Source organism: Garra rufa, chromosome 5 (genome assembly GCF_049309525.1).
Source record: "Garra rufa chromosome 5, GarRuf1.0, whole genome shotgun sequence".
NCBI classification, from domain to species: Eukaryota; Metazoa; Chordata; class Actinopteri; order Cypriniformes; family Cyprinidae; genus Garra; species Garra rufa.
Window position 1 is genome coordinate 7,310,820 of NC_133365.1, and position 22,324 is coordinate 7,333,143.

At 34.4% G+C, this 22,324-nt stretch overlaps 1 protein-coding gene across 1 annotated transcript in view; it reads left to right on the forward strand.

Annotated features, from left to right (window-relative positions):
• Nucleotides 1–17,637: 17,637 nt before the first annotated feature.
• Nucleotides 17,638–22,324, forward strand: part of znf618 (zinc finger protein 618) — a 44,207-nt gene continuing 39,520 nt past the window's right edge. Inside the window, exons 1-2 of the mRNA XM_073841092.1 lie at nt 17,638–17,925; nt 20,475–20,569. The gene's annotated coding sequence lies outside the window, so the exon portion shown is untranslated. The remainder of the gene's footprint in view (nt 17,926–20,474; nt 20,570–22,324) is intronic.

Consider the following 22,324-nt stretch of genomic DNA (forward strand, 5'->3'; position numbering starts at 1 on the left):
GTCTCTGAGCAGGTCAGCCTGGTATGCCTGCAACACCACCATGGTATGCAGGCATGCGCCAGTCTGACCCGCTGCCATGAAAGCTTTACTAACCAAAGCTGAGGTTTTTCTGAGTGGCTTGGTGGGTAGTGCTGGACAATGCTGAGTCAGGATACAGACAGCTGGCAAGTGTCTGTTCAACCCTAGGCATCGCCCAATAGCCATGCTGCTTTATTCCCAGAATGCTGAATAGTTGAGCCAAATATGCCCTTCCCCATCATCTTGCAACCTCAGCATGGAGATCAGGGAAGAAAGAAAATCTCCGGTGTGGAAGAGGTGACTTAAAGCACAGGAAGCACTCATCCAGTTTAATTCTTGGACAGTCTTCATGGTTTTCATCGGCCAATCAGTCTTTAATTTTGCTACAGCCCTTGTCACCACCTCCAACACCTCCTCATACTGGATCAACTAGGGTCAAGAGTCCCCAGTCTCATCCTGGTCGGTGCCAAATCAAAGTCCTCAGAGGAAGGTGAAGCCTTGTTCCCTCACTATGGGGGGAAGAAACTGCAGAGTTGGTTTCTGAACCCTGAGAGAGGGTGCTGGATCTAGTGGGTAAGGGTGAAAAAAAGGTCATGCCCGTCTCCAACCCCCTCTCCAGGTCCATCTGCAATCCCTACAACCTAGGTCTCCGAGCAGTCTTGGCAGCCATGGGACCTAAGCCATGAGGACCGCAAGCCTGAGCACTCTCATCAAAGAGCACTGAGCAGAAGTGAAGCACATTGAGCTCCCTTGGGAGTTGCATGTGCATGCTCTGCTCCCAAATAGGCAACGCACAGAGTGTCTGTATCCCCACCTGTGATGTAGCAAGGGCAGGGAGGAACACACAGCCGGAAACGTTCCCTGTCACTCTCTTCACTACTCTGCATTCTGACTGAATAATTCATGCACTAGCATGACACACATACACTTCAAAGACTGAAAAGCAGAAACTGAAGCTGTTTACACCGGGTGCCCTTTTTAGCTTTGTGACATCTCGCAACTCTACTGGACTTGATTTCATACGTCCTTCAGGCGTGAACCTTTTTCGAACCTTTGAATCAACTGAACCCATTGCTTTGTAAAATGATTCACTGTTTTAAAGTGCTCAAAACACCATACGCTGGTGAAGCCTGCTGGTCAAAACTGTGTAAATGCAACAAAAACTCAGTACAAGTAACAAAAAAAGTACAAGTAACATATCTGACACTTTTGTTCTGACCAAATGTTTTATAGTAAAACACATTACTTTTGTTTAGAATGATTGCTTAGATCACATCACGAAGCAGAACTGCTCAGAGCTAGAAGAAAAAAAAAGTGCAATGTACCCCACTGACCACAGCTAAATTACACCTGAATCAAGCAAACTGTCTACTGTGTGTCTGTGTAGATAGTTGTTAGGTAGTTTTGAATGTTTTCTTTGAATTTCTATATGCATTTCTATATGTAATACACACAAAGACACACCAATTATGATGAAAAGTCAGTGTTAAACAAAAAGCTTTCAAAATCCTTTTGCTGTTATTGTTGTTGTTGTCATAATCCTTGTTGAATAATGTTACATCTTACTCCAGTGGATATCATAATGTTACATCTCATCCCAGGGTATGTTACAACCAACCCCAGCCTATGAGGTAAAATGTAACATTTCACTCCTTGTGTTTGAAATCAAACAATGCCTTTTCTGTTTGTACTGCAAAGATAACAGCTATGCCATTTAATTGCAGACTCTTGTAACTAGTTTGAATCACATTTTGAACACACTGGCTTTAAAGAACTCTGAGATACAGACTGAAATGTAAAAATTTCACAACCATCCCCGGTCTCCACTCCTGCAGCTTTAAATAGATTTAGATTTTTTTTTTTTTTTTTTTTTGAGATTTTGACGAATGAATGTCTTCATGAATGTTTCTTAACACTGTACACTTTTAGAACACGTACTGTGAAATAATATCAAATTAATTGTTTTTATTTCAAAGTTTTAAACCATGTGTGTCACGACCAGTTGTGTGTTTTAAGTGTCAAAAAACAGAAAACATTACATTCAATTTGTACTATATAAAGTAAGCTAAAGTGTGTTTTTATGTGGAACATTTTGTACTTTGATGTGTAATTTTTGTGCTCGTGTACAAGCGTATGTGTTCTCTTTTGGTGAATTTCTGCTCTAAATCATTTTCACAGTGCTGGTAGATATAAATTCCCACCATCAGTGCAGTCCACACATTGTCACACTGTCCTCTGCTGACCATCTTTATTTGCTTTTATTTTCCACCTTAATATAGTCCTGTATGTTGTTAGTGGAAGTGCTTCACATTACGCGTAATGCATGTGTGCATCACTCCATCATGAACTTGTGAAAGCAAAGCTAATGATTTGATGAGTAAGACCTGCGGTAACACAGCAACACAGCCACACGTAATACAAGTTACGCAACCTGAAGAGAGATGCAGAGGTGTAAGAGGTAGGGGAAGAGTAGAGCTGTATTGTATGCTGATGTTCTTTGCAGTACCTTCAAATAACACTTGATTTGCAATTTAAGTCATGCTGTGATCTCTGGAGATTCTCACTGCGTTTGATGGGACTGGGGAAAAATACCTTAGAAGGACAATTTGTGTGTGTGCAAAAAATGTTGTTATTACATAAAAAATAAAAAAAAGATAATAATAATAATACATTTAATAATAATACATTTGTTGAATCTGTTTACTGGTGCAATTTATGTTGGTTTTCTATTATTTAAAAAAAAGATAAACAAATATAAACCAACAAATTCTACACATATTTTATACAGTGGCGAAAGAATTTAAATTAAACGGCTGAATTAAATTTGTTATGGGTTAAATAAGGTGGAAATTGCTCTTTAAAATATAACAATTGCAGGTTACCACTTTTGACAGTGACAATAAATAAAAAAAACTAAAGAAAAAGATTATAATAAACAACTATCCAAGAAAGATTCATCAGTTTGAAAACTGTAGTGTCAAATAATCCAAACCATAACATGTTATTTCACAGTGGCATTCTTACAAATTACTATAGTACAGTACAGTATAGTATAGTTTTCTATAGTACGGTAGACAATACACTCTCAGAAAAAAGTAGAAAAGCTGTCAATGGGGAGGAACCTTCTTGAAAGGTACAAATATATACCATTAATGTTTAGGGGCAAATATAGGTACAAATCTGTTTTTCTTATAGTATAGTACAGTATAGTACAGTAGATAGTAACAAATTACTATAGTAAATTATGCATACTTACATGGAACCTATTCTAAATCAAAATGTAAATTATTATTACTCTCAGTACTTGACTGTATAAATAAAAACTGTAATAAGGACACCTTAAAACAAAGGGACCCACTTTATAGTGTCTCTAACTATTAAATGCAGCAGTGTGTGTGTATATTTCTAACTTAAAGGAGTAGTTCACTTTCAGAACAAAAATTTACAGATAATGTACTCACCCCCTTTTCATCAAAGATGTTCATGTCTTTCTAGCAAAACGATTGTTTATTTTCTAAAAATGACAATTTATATACTTTTAACCTCAAATACTCATCTTGTCTAGTTCTGTGTGTACTCTGTGTAGAGATTAAAAATCATTTTGCTAGATCATTTAGAGCCCTTTAAAGCTGCATTTCAACTGCATTTGGAAGTTCAAACTCGGGGGCACCATAGAAGTCCATTATGTATAGAGAAATCCTGAAATGTTTTCCTCAAAAAACATCATTTCTTAACGACTGAAGAAAGAAAGACATGAACATCTTGGATGACAAGGGGGTAAGTACACTATCTGTAAATTTTTGTTTTGAAAGTGAACTACTCCTTTAAATTTAAAACACCAAATATTAGATCTTACTTCACCAAACTAATCTTATCCCACCTTAATAGCAGTAAAAATTGTTTGATTTCATTCAACATGAGCACATAAATACATTGACGTAACTGCATAGTAGTTAAAGACACTGAATTTAAAGTGGGTCAGACATAAGAGATATGAAACAGGCTTAAAAAACAGGCATGAGGCATAGTCCCAACTGCTTTCCTATTACTTCCACATAGGAAAGTAAGGAAGCATCTGCTGCAAACAATACAGAATTGATGAGACTGCAAAGGAAAACTAAATTATTATTTAATGTGCATGATGAATGTCACAAAAAAATGCTTGATCATGACAATTCCTCAAATCATGTGTGGCATGTCTGTGGGTTTTATGACTTCATATAGCCGCAATTTGCTTTCTTCCTATGGACGTGGCATGTTGTGAGGTGTGAGTTCCTTTGCACGTTGCACTAATGGGATTCCAATTTTAGGTACATCATTTGGAATATGTCAACGTTCAAGTTCCATTTCCCTTCCAACCCTCGCAGGATCCAATCCCTGACGGATGTCTTTAATTCAATCTCACCTGATGAGGCTCGTTTTTTAATCAGACAAATCCCAGCTCTTTCTTTATAGGGCTTCTTCGACCCAGATACTAAACATTACTGAAGTACGGTTACATAACCTTTACTTGAGAGAAATCGGAAATAGCTATTAGGTTAAAGCAGCGTAACTGCATTGTTCATGCTAAGCTGAAACCAGTATTACACAGAACACAGGGCAGGTCTTTATATAATTTAGATCATTATATGACTTATTTGTATGACGCATTAATCAATAAACTCAGTGTACTATTTATTAAGTTATAATTGCTGATATTGTCTCGGGAATCTTTTGAAATCATTTACTATGATGTGGAACTGATAAAAACTCTTTAAAAAACAATTGCTGTGGTGTTCAGGAATGGCACACCTGTGGTTTGATACGTAAAAGAGAGAGTAGACAGCATGAGTCATTAAGGTTTATCAGTGTCAGTTGTACATTCTTTCATGCACTGTTCAAATAAAGGTACTATGGGTATTTTCACAACAATGCCATTGAAGAACTAATGGTTTTACCCTATTGGGTTTCTCCCTTGTGTTTAACCTCATTAAATGAGAACACCTTAATGGTTTTCTAGTAGATCTGTTCCAGAAGGGGTTTTGTTATATAACTACCGCTGTGTGTATGTGTGGGAAACGTACTCCAGATTCTGTGAAGAAGGGAAAAAAAGCAACAACTTTCAAATCTACAGGACGCTTGCCCTTTTATTCAAGTTCTAGCAGTGTATCACAAGAACAGAAGGATTTCACTGCCCTCTAGTGGTCTGTGTTTATTACTGCAGACAGAGATATCAAGATCCATGGACTTTATTCTGTCCGATTACAGCGGTATGACCCTTTTAAAAGAGAAGTGTGCTTAACTCTATTAACCCAAACAACTGCTCATAAATCTGTGATTATGCTATATTATCACCTAATATTGGATTCAAGCTTTGTGTCAACTTCTTTTCTTTTATTTAGGACTGGTTTTGTGTTTCTATTTGCATCTTATTAATCGTAAGCCTCACTGATCCGAAATTTATGAATAATTTCAAAAAAATTCAAAACATTTGCACTGTTTGTCACACTAGTGTGCTTTAATGTTTAATCGGGAAGTTTGCTTTAAAAAGCTTTTATTTTGTAAACAACTGCAAAAAGTCACACTTGAGGTGTTCCTGGTCAAAAATGACCAGACTCCAAACAGTTGCTTATAAATCTCTCATTATGCTTTATTATAAGCAAATATTGGATTTAATCCTTTTGTCGACTTGTTTTCTTTCATTTAGGACTGGTTTTGTGTTTCTATTTGCATCTGATTAATCATAAGCCTCATTCATCCGAAAGTAGGCGTCTCGTTTTTGAGTGAAAAAAGCATTTTCAGTTAATAATTTTCACAAAATGAGATAAAACATTATTAAAATTTGCACTATTTCTCACACGAGTGTGCTTTAATGTTTAATTAGGAAGTTTGCTATTAAATGCTTTAATTTTGTATCCAGAATCCAGTATCCAGACATCCCATGGAATAAATCATGTTAAAACATGTTTTTTTTTTTTTTTTTTTTGTCAAGTCAAATAACTTTTAAATTGTATATTTAGATATAAGTTTAGCATGTAAAGGATGATGCATCAGACAATGTGTCAACATGTAAAGTTATTCCAAGAGGTCATATTTATACCATTCATAATATATTAATATAAGTTACATTAATGCAGATTTTATTTAAAGTTTTATTTTGAGAATTTAGTTGCACAACTTAATAACCGAGTAGACAAACAGAGAGGTAAAGTACAATCCCAGTAAAAGACATTCATCTTAAAGGTAAACTATTATATGACTTATATACAGGCAAGAGTCCAATACAACAATCCAATCTGTTCATTCCAAACATTGTTGCAAATATAGCGTAACCTCTTCAGACCAAGCTTTCACTTTAATTAACTGTGACTTTTCCCAGATCACTATTTTCCAGAGACACACAATTAGATCAAGTAACCTCAAAACGGTTAACCTCTGACTAAATCTTACAAGTGTTGATATTCAGATAAAATGACAAAATTCAGAAGAGTGTAGGCATTCATCAGATTATATTTTATACCATCTACACTGTGTTTTTGCAGTGATGCCATAGAAGAACCATTTTTGGTTTCTAAAAGAACCATTTTGAAGAAAACTATATCTTTAAAAAACTAAAGAACCTTCTTCAACTATAAAGAAGCTTTTCTGCATTTGAAAGGTTCCATTAATGTTCAAGGTTCTTCATAGTTTCTTACTTAGATTTTTTTCTTGTTTCCAGCCAAAATGTATACAAATTATTAAAACAAGAATGAATTTCTACACGAGTAAAAATGATTGTCTTGTTTTCAGAAAAAACAAGTCAAAATTAAGCGTGTTCTTGCTTGAAACAAGCAGAATAATCTGCCAATGGGGTAAGAAAAATAATCTTGTTTTCTGTTTGAAATAAGATTTTTTTTTTGCTTACCACGTTGGCAGATTATTTAGCTTGTTCTAAGCAAAAACTCACTTAATTTTGACTTGTTTTTTCTGAAAACAAGAAAATAATTTGCACTTGTCTAGAAAATCCTTCTTGATTTGAGAATTTTTCGATATTTTGGCTGGAAACAAGACATAAAATCTAAGTAAGAAAAGCATTTTTTGCAGTGTATGAGTCATCTTACCCCAATTTTATCATGTAAGACATATCTGGGTAAGACTTTAGAATTCTGTTCCATTATTAATGAATAACAACACAGGAAAAAATGATTAATGCATTATTAGTTACTACTATTAAGTAACAAGAAGCTCTAATGAAAGTATCAGTAAGTAATAGCGCTTAGCTGAAAGTGGTAGTTCACTATTAGCTAATCAGTCACCAGTATTTACCACTATTTATTCACATCTGCCGGAGAACTACTAAGAATTACTATGTAGAGGTGTATAATCTAATGTTATGACTCAAGTATTACCAAATCCATCAGAAGGAATTAATTATTTGGATCAGTATTCTAAAGTGGAGATCATGATAACTCCCTAGTAATGACTAAAGGCATTACTATAGTGGTTTTTGTAAGGTTTTGGATAGTAGCCTACTTCCAATGGATTTGTTAACACTTGAGTCATTACTAGAGAGTTTTCATGAATTTCACTTTGGATTACTAATCCAAATAATTAGTAATCTCTTTTGATGGATTTGGTATACTTGAGTCATTACTTGATCTCCACTTTAGAATGAATTATACATTTGGCATCATTCACATTAATTACGAACCTCTATATAGTAGTTTTTACAAAGTAAAAGTGGTTCTTCAGGAGATATAAAAAAAAAAAACTTTCAACTAAACGTGATTACTTACTCACTGCAAAAAAATGCTTTTCTAGCTTAGATTTTTTGTCTTGTTTCCAGCCAAAATATCTAAAAATTCTTAAATCGAGAAGAATTTTCTAGATGAGTACAAATTATTGTCTAGTTTTCAGAAAAAAAGGTCAAAATTAAATGCATTTTTTCTTGAAACAAGCAAAATAATCTGCCATTGGGGTAAGAAAAATAATCTTGTTTTCTGTTTGAAATAAGATTTTTTTTCTCACCCCATTGGCAGATTATTTAGCTTGTTCTAAGCAAAAGCTCACTTAAGTTTGACTATTTTTTTCTGAAAACAAGAAAATTATTTTTACTTGTCTAGAAAATCCTTCTTGATATAAGAATTTTTTGTTATTATGGCTGGAAACAAGACGAAAAATATAAGCTAGAAAAGCATTTTTTGCAGTGCTGATTAATTAATCAGAGTTTCTAGTTAGTTAATAGCAGTTACTAAAATGGTAATAGTGCATTAGTCAATTGTTCCTGTCTAGATACTTATTAATGATGGAATGATATTCTAAAGTGTTACCTATATCTGTGTGAAACGCTGAATGAAACTGACACAATTATTGTAGGTGACAACAAACACAATTAATATAAGTGAATAAAAGTTTTCAGCAATATGCATTACGCGTATGACTTTATTTGGATCTTTCAGCATGACATAGTATTACAGAGCTTTATTAGATGCATGTTAATGACGTCATTAAGTGCTGATGTAAAAGAATCACTGGAACCCATGATTTCTCCCAGATTTTGCCAACGGAGCATGTGGTGTATTATTACCAGTTCAGCAGCATTGGTTGCATGTCAAAAAGAAGCCAAAGCATCAAGCTTTGTGTGTCACAGTGCCACAGATGAACTGGAACTGAACAGAACTTTGCTCACATCTGATGCCAAACAAAGACATTTAGAGAGAGATTTTTTTTAATTTTCAAACATCTTTATTTAACCAAAAAAAAAAAAAAAAAAATGACTCACATAAAATTTAAAAATTCACAGATTTTAAACCATTTTATAAAAAGAGTGCAAATGAGTTTCTGAGAACAGAAGAACAGAGCATTTTCTTTCAAAAATATTTAAAGGGTCCATAGCTTTGTAAAAAATAAAATCAAGTAAAAGCCTTGATTAGATAATAGCTGTAAACACCTTTTCAACATTATATTCAATTTAATCCTCTCTGCTAATGTAAATGGCCATTTTGGCTTTACCCAAAATAAAATGTAACAATTGACACTCATACTTTTCATGTTTTTTTTTAAAGCCCTAAATAAAAGTTTGCACAGAAAACAATTATAAAGATTTTACAAAACAATTTAAAAAAAGCCTTAATTCTTGAACAATACAAAAAGGTATGAAAAAATGCTCTTGCTCTGAAAACAAAAAGGACATTCATTGCTAACATTCATTGCTCATCTGTATTTAAAGCATTAAAAGCATTAACAGCAATAATGCCATGCAAGAATTTGCCATTGTAAATATCCAGCTCTTTTAGTTAATGGTGGCTTGTAAAGTGCCCTCCACTCTGGTCTATGCCACAGTGTGTCAAGATTTTATACAAGCTTTATCATTCTTTATAAAAAAACAACTATATATTCACCTAAATTTCTCATCAGGGATAAAATCCCCTTCACAGTAACCTTGAATCATATTTAATTCTTCTAAAAGCAGATTGCAATTTCTGTAGCACTTGTGTAACAATTTGAATGGATTTAACTCCTAAAAGAACAGCTACATCTTCAGCTTTTCCAAAAAAGCTACAGTCCTGCTTTGCAAATATACACGTCCTTATGGAAAGAGAATTGATTGTTAAGTTCACAGAATTGAGATTGAGAATACTGCAAGCTTTTTATTACTAGAAGGACCTCTGAAACACCAAATAGCTCAATGATTTTTACTTTTAGAGACTCTCATTGTGATGTTCTACTGACATCTGCTGGGCCTCATTTTTACAGTCACACATAGAGACAACCTGAGTGCTGCTGTGAATGAATATTTTCTTCATTCAAAATTTCACAATAAATTGTTGAATTAAATAAGAAAACAATGACATATTGAATCATGTTGGACCTCACTGTAGATAGAAATGCATAAAACCAAATCACAAGGTCAGAGCCTTGCCTGCAAAGCTCAGAGACTAATCTGGCTTTTGGTTTGCTATTATGGGGTATTGAGTGTAATATTGTGCTATACTGAGTGTAAATGTAAATCAATATTGATCCAACAAATATGAAAATTGCAGCAGGTTGATTTCTATATGCATGCTAATAATTATCTAATACATATATACATGTGTAATTCTCCAACAGCTCTGCTCATTAGTAGGCCTATGTTCTGCACTGATTAAAACAAAAGGTGTTTTAATGAGAAAACGTGATCACTTTAGTTTTTACATTGATTTTTAATACTTTTTTTTTTCATAAGACTCATGGTGAATTTGAAACCACATAGCAGCATACTACTCTTACTATTTTTTACCATACCTTGCTATGGCAGGAATAGTAAGACCATTAGGCTAGTATGAGTTTCCAAATTCAGAATCAGCCTTCCTCGCCTCATCTGATGAACCACTATTGCAAGACTAATAAATCTGTAGCCTGCCTATTGACACCTAGTGGTAGACAACTGGAACATCAGCACTGCCTGAAAAAACAGTGAACATTTTCATATGCACACTCTAAATTCCCCCAAAGTGTGAGCTCTTTGCGTGTGAGGCATAATATACTTTGCCCACATCAGTTTACACTCAGTACCCCAAAACAGACAACCAAAAACCAGATTTGTCTCTGAACTCTGCAGGCAAGTCCTCTAACCTTGTGGTTTGGTTTTATGCATTTTTAGTTATTAGACCTTATATAAAAAGGAGCATGAAAATAGTAAGCTGTTTTGTGTGAATGTGCAAGATGATTCATAAATGAATAACAAATGTGCAGTAAATGGTAAAACTATTTCTGCAACAAAGCAGTGTGTTTATGATTATGTAATATATATTGTGAAAATTGATAACAAATGCCATTTTTCATTTTCAGATGCCTCACATTGTTTTCATTTAATCCTTCAAGTGATCTAATAGTAGAATAATAGGGAATAGTGAATGACGCTACACTGATAAAAATGATTTTGTGGTGAAGTAAATAACACAGAAATAACTAATAATTTCTACATTAAATAATTTAGTTCAGGCAAGAATAAAAAAAAGAGTAAATTCAATATTAGTACTCAATTTAAGCAATTTAAAATTTGAACTTACAAGTCTATTTTATTTCGAATTATATATTATTTTTTACAAAGATTGTTGAAGCAAATATCAAAGTCATGATCCTGTGGGCATGAATAATTAATTAGGTCAAATGTTTTGCTGTTTTTGAGATGTATTTACACTGTTTTGTGGTTGCTTTTGTTGTTAGGTTAAGTAACTTAACTTCATTTTCTACTCAAAATGAACCATTCATACTCAGACTTACTATTCACTGTTTGTTACCGTCATTGTGTATCATGTGCCGAGTATTGAGCTCTCTGTGTTAATTTGGTTAGTAACTACATTGAGTCAACATATAACCTTAAAAACAATAAGCAGCTGTCTACTTATGTACGTACTTACATGCTTTAATGGCATTTTTTCACAGCTGTGATGTTTGATAGGGATGGGCGATACTGCTTATTTTGTTTTCGATACGATACCGATATTTTTATGGCCAGTATCATCGATATCGATACCGATACGATACTTCTAAACGTAATTTTTAAATTATTACATTTATTAAATTAATAAGAGTAAAATATGTAATTATGCCCTTTTTTATAACCTTTTACACTTTATATTTGAAATGCATTTTAACATTTAATATGCAACTAATTAAATTTTATTTTCTACACGTGGTTAAAATATGTTTACTTTAGTGGTAACTACAATACTTGGTTTCATAAGGGGCTGCCAGTGACAGGCTGTTGCACACATAAAATACAACATTTTTATTCTGCCAGTGTATAATTTATATTAATATTACTACAAAACATGATCAATGAACTTTAAGTGTTAATTTAAAGAAATGTAATTGCGCTTGTGAAATGCAAATTATGTAAGCTACAATTTCAGTTTGTTTATTGAGAAATAGCTCAAACAGGTTTTTATTTTCTGTCCTCTGATAAGCATTGTTCAGGGCTGTCGTTCCCAAAAGCATCAATGATTTCTTATGATACTTTTAGGAAATACGTACAGCCCTGTTTGAATGCACTGTCTAAAGGGAGTGAATGCTCTCTGTGATTGATTGGTTCTGTCTTGCATCATTTGCGTGCGTTCAGATGAGTAGGAAAAGTGTTATATCGTGAACAGTTATTCTCTAACATAGGTTATGCATCCAATTCAATGCACATTGTACTCCTGGCTTTTTGTTAAATAAACAAAATCACTGGTAAATAAAACACACCTTAGTATCGATATTTTCAATTTGAGTATCGATACTTTCGATACTCGCATCAGTATCGATATATCGATACTTTAGGATCGATATGCACATCCCTAATGTTTGAGTAAAGTTTACAAACCGTGGCTGAGTGAATTGTACTTGAGGACTGCAGAGTAAACTTAAAATAATTAAGTAGAAATTACTCATCTAACTAAAAGTTAAATTTACTTATTTCCTCTGCAAAGTTTACTTAACTTAGTTAAGTGTGTTTTACTTAATTCCATACTTAAATTTTACTTTTAAAAAGTGTGTGCAAAAACTTGCCAAATAAAAATTACGTACATTTACTTGTTGTTTTTTTCATTGTATATGAGGGAGATTTTGGATACATCGGGGTTTAGAGACCAAACCAAACCATTAAGCTGGTTTAAATCAGGTTCAGCGGGTTCACAACAGACAAACATTGACTAAAAGTGTGAGATCTGCAGCGAACAGCAGATCACATGAAAAATGTCAGATTCACTTTTTTTTTTTTTACAAAAGAGTCATCACAATTCACTTCTCTGTGACTGTTGCTGCAAAGTTTGAGAAACTTTAAGACGATATATGACTATATTAATACAAGTGAATTAACTGAATTTATTCAATGAGTAAATGACATACTTTCATGAAAAGCTTAGCTATTTTATATATTTTCTCAAGCTCAATATTTATTAATGTTACATGAAATAAAAGTTCAATATTAATCATCAACATATGATTGGTTTTTGCAATGCATTAGGGTTTTAAACAAATGATTCATACAAAATAAATATAATAAACAGTTACTAGCATAAGCCAGACAAACATGTCTCTAATATGTAAAAGATTATGTGTATTTAAGTCAAATGCATTTGTGACTGTGCTTCAGATGCAGTCAACTGAAACTGTACCTGTGAAGGTGTGACTCAAACGGCCCATTCGATTACAATTTCTTAGGGGTCTCCAGTGGGGTTCTCACAGTATTGTTTGTGGCCACTTTGTCTTTATGTATAAAGTTCTTTCCCACAGACAGAACTTTGGATTATTTTTTTTAAAGGCAGACACTACTATCACTGCTGTGCTACACTGCCTTCAATACATTCTTCCAGTTAAGCTGGTTAAGAGAAATTTACATTGGCATTCTCCCAAACAACTGCTCAGCCTAATATAGGAAAATCTAACAATTGCTTTTTTATTGTGAATTGCTTTCATTTGGAGTGAGAAATAAAGAGGTGGTTTTATTGCATCAGATATACGTTAGTTTGCTCACTTCTGATTGGTCCAGGAAAAAAAAAAACTGTTAAACCGATTGTATCAGATAAAAGAGACATACAAATATGCAGAGCAGTGGGTCACCAGAACCAGAGTTGAAAACCACTGAAATAGGCCACTGGCTTTGACTAACCACTGTAAAATTGTGAATAAATAGCAAGTTTCCACAATATTTTACAATATCGTCTTACAAGCTATTCTTGGTTACTCATACTTTGGAGAACAGAAAATGTGGTAAAGCTGTGAACTGAAGAGGTGTAAAGCTGAAGACTGAACAATCTGGAAGAAGACTACAAGATTCATGTTTGGGGAAAACCTGTGTTGGTGTGAAGGCCATCCTGCATGAAGGGAGCCTTTTCTGTTGAAGAGACTGGAAAACTCACAGATGAATGGATGGAACTGAGTACAGAAATCTCCTGGAGGATAAAAACATGATGTAATCAGCAAAATCATTAAGACCCATCCTGCAACAGGACCAAAGTCACATTGCAGGCACCCAGAAAAAAAGAGTTAATGCAACGAAAGTCCTAGTCCTGTTGAGAGTGTTAAGTGAGTTTTAAAATGTATTTATCAAATTTGTACAGAAATTGTAGTCTATGTGTGCAAGTATTTCTATTGTAAGTCAACTGCATTGAATTATATATATAAAAAAAAAAAATAGGGATAGCAACCTGGAAACAAACAGAAACCCTCATAGAATGTTTTGTTTTTAGTGTTAATAATGGGAATTGTATTGGTTTCGATGGAAACTTCAAATTCACTACTGGTAAATTGTTGCTTTCGATTTATTGATTATTGATTTTCTTTTATGCAAAAATCATTAGGAAATTAAGTAAAGATCATGCCCCATACATTTCCTTCTGTAACTATATCAATGCTTTATTTCTGATTACTAATATGCTTTGCTGATAACTTTAAAGGTAATTTTCTTTCTTTTTTTTAACCCTCAGATTCCAGATTTTCAAAAAGTTGTATCTCGGCCAAATATTGTCCTATCCTAAAATTCTTATTTATTCAGCTTTCAGATGATGCATAAACCTCAAATTCAAAAAATGTACCCTTATGATTGATTTTGTGGTCCAGGGTCACATATGTCCATTAAAAATGTTGGGTTTACATGTTTTATGGGGACATTCCATAGGCGTAATGGTTTTTATACTGTACAAACCGTATTTTCTATGGCCCTACACCTACCCTACACCTAAACCTAGCCCTCACAGGAGATTGTGCACACTTTTACTTCCTCAAAAAAACTCATTGTGCATGATTTATAAGCCTGTTTCCTCATGGGGACCTAAGAAATGTCCCCACAAGGTCAAAATTTACTGGTATTACTATCCTTGTGGGGACATTTGGTCCCCATAATGTGATGAATACCAGGTACACACACACACACACACACACACACACACACACACACACACACACACACACATGTTGGGTTTACATGTTTTATGAGGACATTCCATAGGCGTAATGGTTTTTATACTGTACAAACCGTACTTTCTATCGCCCTACACCTACCCTACACCTAAACCTAGCCCTCACAGGAGATTGTGCATACTTTTACTTCGTCAAAAAAACTCATTGTGCATGATTTATAAGCCTGTTTCCTCATGGGGACCTGAGAAATGTCCCCACAAGGTCAAAATCTACTGGTATTCCTATCCTTGTGGGGACATTTGGTCCCCACAACGTGATGAATACCAGGTACACACACACACACACACACACACACACACACACGCACACACACACACACACACACACACACACACACACACACACACACACACACACACACAGGCCCCTCTCTAACAAAACTTATAATCTAACACACTGTAGCATTGATAGAATGTAAACTATTTCAATACACACATTCAGTCAGTTATAAATGATGCAATGTCAAATCTTCAAACCGTGGCGGAAAAAATAGCCCAAGTAGCCCAATTCCACAGGAAAACAGCAAACTTGGCAACACTGCTACTGGAAACCATTAGGTAATTGTTGTAATGGTTAACCGTTGATGGTTTGGAATGGAATTTGTAGTGGAAACCATTACAACTACTGTAATGGTTTCTTTTTTTGTTATGTCATTTTGCTCTTTTTGACTGAATACTTTTCAGGTGCTTCACCAATGTATTTAATTTCTTCTAATGCACAAAATCAACAAGCCTGACCAAAGCTGTTGTGGAGATGAATTTAGTAGTAGTATTGTCCCGCATTTCATCAACAGTGCTGTTAGAATGTAAGCTTTAACCCAAATACTGTTTGTAGAACTTACATGAAGAGAGATGTGTCAAACAATAGACACTCTTCTGTTAGGACGTCCCACTAGAGACCCTGCAAACAATCCCTTAGAAATTCAAATTGAATTGGTCATTTCCCTGTATGGGCCGTTTGGCTGCATGGGCCATTTAGGTCACACCTTTACAAATACAGATGCAGCAGATTGCGCATAAAGTCACAATGTAAATACATCTAATGTCTGATAAAAAATAACTAAAATTCTAAATGTAGTAACTGTAATGTTTTGAGTTAAGATACATATAACAATATTTTTAAATATGTTTTAGAAATGTTGTAAATTGAGTTTTATATGCTGTATTTTTTATACAACTTATCGATATTACAATTTTATTTTATTTTCTGCTTTTTGTTTAGTCATTAAGTGTTATGTAATTTTCAGAAAAGCCACTAAATAGCCTATAATACATTTAACAAGTTAACCATTTAACAAGTTAACTATTTAACTATTTAACTGTTAACCATTTAACTATATTGTGGAGAGTGGCTTTTTACTTTAGTTTAGATGATGTTTGAGATTTATAACATCACTTTTTTGTTTCTTTCTAACCAGAAAATCTTTAAATATTAATTTTTTTGTTTGTTTGTAAAATTAAAATTTTCTAAGTACAATGAAGACTAAACATTTCAGATTCTTCACTACTTCCAAAACGCTCACATTTTCATTTAGCTGAATGATTGAATGAATGGATGAATAAATTAATTAATAAATGTTTTGATGATTAATTTTCTATAAAAACATTGCATATATTTAAATGAAAACAAAAACACGTTCGGATACCTATGTATTCCATACATTCAAACACACACACACACACACACACACACACACACACACACACACACACACACACACACACACACACACACACACACATATATATATATATATATATATTTGTAATGTATGTATGTATGTATGTATGTATGTTTTTTTTATTAATTAATCCGTTTTTTTTAATGGTGACCTTTATTTTATCCATTAAACACAATAAATACTTAATGGGTCAAAAATAAAAACAGTCTGGGGTGAGGGGTAAAGAATAAATACATTTTTGGTATTCATTCTGTATAAAAATGAGAATGAACACAACAGAATGAGATTTGTAGGATTAGGCTGGCAAGCTGCTAAATATGAGGATTCACAAAAACATGGTGGTACTTCCAACGTCTTTTTTCTTTGTCTTTTTGAAAATTGTAATTTGCATGTCAAATTTCATGAATCACATTTTTTTTTCAGCTCAACTGCAGACTCGCCACTAGAGGCGCTGACGAGACCGGACCCGTTTGAGAAGTGAAGATAGAAAAAAAGGAAACAGCACAGTGTACATAAAAGTCCTTTGATTTGAGGTTCACTAGATAATTTTTCACGGTTTTTGGTCTAAAAAAACGCGCTGTAGATATCATCTTGATTTTCTGCAAATTAAAACATGTATATACTTCCCACAACACGTTTGTTTACCTCTGTAAAATAGTATAGCAACAAAACACACTAAAATAGTTTAAAATAATGTGTTTCAAATTTAGGCAACAAACTGTCAAACAAGTAACTTGTGGGTTTAACAAAAGAGTTTTTCCCATCCAAGCAGATGAAAAAGTAGTTTGGTCATAAATATATATTTTTTAAAAACTCTGTATGTGTAAATTTGCTATTGCATGGAAACCTACAGTTGAGTTCTTTTTCTTATCTAAGCCAAAAGATGGGCCAGCGGACGTGATATCAGCCACATAAAGGCATTGTGTGAAATTAATGCATTTGCAAATTGAGAACCTGCCCTTGCATGATGGCGGATGAATGTGTCCGTGGGGCAGACCGCAACATTAAAATACCTCACCAACAGTGAAGCATCGGCCGCCAGTGGCGTGGACATATCAGGAAGAGAAGACACAAATTCATTGAAATCAAATTTGGGAGCTCTGTTTCTAGAAGAGAAAAAAAAAATGCCCCGGAAAGACCCGCTCGTTTCGTCATTTTGAGATCCGAAGGGGAGGATTTCTTCATTCCCAGAAAATTTCTCCGCATGACCCGCATCATTTTGGGAGGTAACAAAGTGGAGCACCCGCGTCTTTCCTCATTCACAAATGATACAATGTAACGGGCGCTTTGATCGCAATCATCCGGAGCTCATGTTTGTGTGCGCGGTAAGATCACACCACAATTCTTTCAAATGTGATCTGAATGTGTCGTGCAGTGCATGATCTGTTGATTTTTTTTTTCTTTTTTTCCTTTTTTTGCGGAGCTGCTTTCGAAATAAAGTTTTGCAGCGACTTTGTGTTGCAGTGAATTGTTGCATCGGTCGTTCTGTTGTGCTGTCTGTGTGTTTGGATCGAGCAGAGGCTTTTGCAGGAAATTTGTGGAGTTGAAATCAGACGGGGTAGGGTACAATCTGAAAACACAAAAAGCACACGCAGCAGCCATGTTTGCTGAATTTTCCTGTGAATTTTACTCTTCTCTGGCGACTGGAAAGAAAGGTGGGCTCGAACTGTTCGGTCGTTCGCTTAACAACTTCGTGAACTGAACTTCGATGCAGATGAGAGGAATGAAAGTGTGATTACTGAAAGACGGCGTTATTTTCGATGAAATTAGAATGTAAATGTCGTTTTCGTTTTTGCAGCGAAATTAGCGCCATCTGTCGGTAGATATTTCGAAAAATTAAGAAATTACAATTAATTTTGCTTGCAGGGATGTATTTTTTATATTCGACACTTATTGTTGCCGCTGTGGTTTAGTCTGTGTACAGAATCGTTTGTTGTGGAGGTTTTTGCCTTTATGTCTCTCAGACAAACTTCATCATGCTTTTTGGTGTTCGTTTAAATATTTACATTTTTTTTTTTTTAGCAGTCAAGCTGTTTTCAAGCACAGCGAATTTCCTCGGTGTCATACGAAAATAAAATATCTTTAAATGACGAGCCACTCTTACTAGCTGGCATTTTCCTTTCACACACATATTGATTTCTTTTTTCTTCTTCTTCCACTGCTCAACTGCAAATATTGTAATAAGTCAGACCTGACAGTGGGTGCAGAATAGATGGCATTTTGTTCCTGTGTCATGAACGGAAAGCTGCTGAACAGTCATGTTGTAATGGTCACACGTGTTGGATGTCTGAATAATTTTGCTAGTTACATGAGGGAAGTGAGAATATTTGGAGCTTCCTTTTCAATGAACTGCAAACAGCTCTGAGCATTGCATTGCATGGAACAGTGTTACAAGACTGAATTTCAAATATTTCAAGTATTTCGAAATATTTTGTGAAAGTGGGGTGTATGTCAGAAGTGTATTGTTATTTTTTCTGTTGCTAAGAGAAAATAGTTTTTCCCCGCTGCTTACATTAAAAGGTGTAATCAGCAGCAGTGTTTTATTCTCTTTTGTTTTCTGTCAGAGGCTAAAATTTGTTGACAAGTAATTTATTGTTTTTAATCTCATCTGACAATGATATGACAATATACATTTTTGTTTTTTCAGTACTTCAACTACCAGATAACAATACATACAAATGTGCTGACCGTAATCGCCAGTTGTTGTCATCATAGCTTGACTTGCTATTTAGATGGACAATCTTTTTATATGTTAAAATATAGTTTTATCAATTATCTTTATTTTTGAATTCCCACACATCGTCTTTACTTGTACTGAATGCACAAATGAAACAAATGCGTCTTTTGTGACCTGGCGTTTTCTCATCATCCCGTTCTGCCATGTACTCATCCTCATGCAACTCCTGTATGACTTACTCTTTTTCTGTGGGACACAAAAGACAGCTTTGAACTCCATTGACATTCATTGTATGGCCAAAAAATGAGACATTTTTGTTCCACAAAAGAAAGCCATGCAGTCATGCAGGTTTGTAAAAACATGACAGTATAGCATTTGTATTATTTAACGCACATGAAAAAAATGTCAAAAATGAAATATAATTTTTCAGTGGTCTCCATAAGAGAAGAAAATGCTTCTTTTCAGAATTAAATACAAAATTAATTCCAAATTCAGCCAAATTATTCCCCAAAATCTGATTTTCTGTATTATTACAAATGATTTCCAGCGTCTTGTGTGCTTTAGTTGACCTTAAATTCAAAGGACCATCATTCAGTGCATAGATCTTCAAGTTAATATGGCTAATGTCACATAAGTTTTCCCTTTATTATTATTATTTTCACATTTTCAAAACCTTAAAACTTTATCGCTAGGTTTACAAGAGAGAAAAAGTCCCATGTTTTCATTGTGCTCTCAGAACTTCGAAGCCACATAAATTCCAATCCCAGTATTTTTTTTCTCTTTCTAATCTTAAACCACACAGAGACGCTTTTTTAAGGAAACAACATCAGTGTGGAGGTGTCAAAGCAGCAGATATGCTGCATTTCTAATGCTGTTTTTAAGCTTCGGTTTTATTTGAGTTGTAAATGCTTTAGTCAGAAGTAGCATTCCGTTCTATGTTGTGGAATCAGGCCTGTTTTGGTCAGGATTTGCTCCTTAAACAAAAACCCACACTCTGCCCTCCAACTGTTACTAATCTAAGAATAGAATTTTCATGGAAATTTTCAGAAGCCTGCCTTTCCCCCTTTTGTGCAATAAATTTAGGGATTTTCCATGCGAGGCGTTCGGGGTCTGTAATTTTCCACTGCATTTCAATGTCAGTAGATGTAACTTGGAACAAGTGGCTAATTTTTAACCCATTGACCCTTTTGTTTTCAGATTGTACTCTTGTTTGGCTGAATTCAAGAAAAGCAGACTAGGAAGGAGAAGAAATAGAAGAGAGCAGTTGACTCCTGCGAGCTCTGCACCACAAGGTAAACCTGTTTTTACTGAGGACATTTCAAACCCTGCGAACCAACGCCGGGTGGTCTTTCCGTTTTACTTTAAGGAATAGTTCATCTAAATATGGAAATAGTTGCATCAAATACTTTTTTTTGTCCAACCCAAAATAAGAGTTTTTAAAGAATCTTCACTCACCTCTTTTCCATTCGACTTGCTGACTACAGCTTTGAAGCTGCAAAAAGTAATAGCATAGAAGTATCGTAAATGCCGTCTGCACCACTTGTCTATAATATTAGAGTGTTCTGAAACCGTATAATAGCTGTGTTTAATTAAAGTCATTTTTCTTTTCCTGCTGTCAGTCTCAGATCTCATTCTCTATTCAAACCGCTGCCATTTTTTGATCTAACTGCAGGTGAGATTTGATAGTTTTGGTGGAGTGGAAGATTATCAGTGAGTAACAGAATTCTAAATTTAATTTTCTTTCTTTTCTTCACATAAAGCTATTGGATGGTTTCAGAAGGCTTGAAATGTGACAAAAAAGAAAAGGTTTATTAAAAATGTGCCAGTTTATATAAAAAAAGGAATTCCTGCCTGCAGCTTTTGTGATTTATATTTTTAAATTCCTAATTTTTTATTTTTTCAAAAATATCCAGTTTTCAAGTTTTGTTAAAATATAAAATATAGATATTCATATATAGATTCAGAACGGGACTTCAAAGTGCGTATATTGAATCATTTGATTCAAAATGGCAATTCAAAACGCTTTTGGCGAATCATTTGATTCAGAACGGGGTTTTACAGCGCGTATTGCTGAATAATTTGTTTAAAAACGGGAATTCAAAGCTTGTATCGTGAATCATTTGATTCAAAACGGGACTTTAAAGCGCATATGGCAAATCATTTGATTCAAAGCGCGTATCGCAAATCATTTGATTCAAAACGGGAATTCAAAGCGTGTATGGGGAATCATTTGATTCAAAACGGGAATTCAAAGCGTGTATGGCGAATCATTTGATTCAAAACGGGAATTCAAAGCGTGTATGGCGAATCATTTGATTCAAAACGGGAATTCAAAGCACGTATGGCGAATCATTTGATTCAAAACGGGAATCCAAAGCGCATATGGCAAATCATTTGATTCAAAACGGGAATTCAAAGCACGTATGGCGAATCATTTGATTCAAGACGGGAATTCAAAGTGCGTATCGCGAATCATTTGATTCAAAATGGGAATTTAAAGCACGTATCGCGAATCATTTGATTCAAAACGGGAATTCAAAGCACGTATGGCGAATCATTTGATTCAAAACGGGAATTCAAAGCACGTATGGCGAATCATTTGATTCAAAACGGGAATTCAAAGTGCGTATCGCGAATCATTTGATTCAAAACGGGAATCCAAAGCGTGTATGGCGAATCATTTGATTCAAAACGGGAATTCAAAGCGCGTATGGCAAATCATTTGATCCAAAACGGGAATTCAAAGCGTGTATGGCGAATCATTTGATTCAAAACGGGAATTCAAATCCCTCCGGGGATAAAAAATAATTCAACAGAGGCAGGGATGCATAGACCAGAGGGGGTGGATTCCCCCCATCCCCCCAGCAATATATATATATATTGGTCATGTGGTGCAGATTATATGTGGGGGAAACAAAACAAACCATTAAAGAGAAGGGGGGAAAACAGTTTAAGATTTGAAAGCATCATTTGCATAGTTTTTTTGTATCTTTGCATGCTAATTTTTCTTCGTGCAAAATGCTGTCATTTAGTGTCAAAAAAAGGCC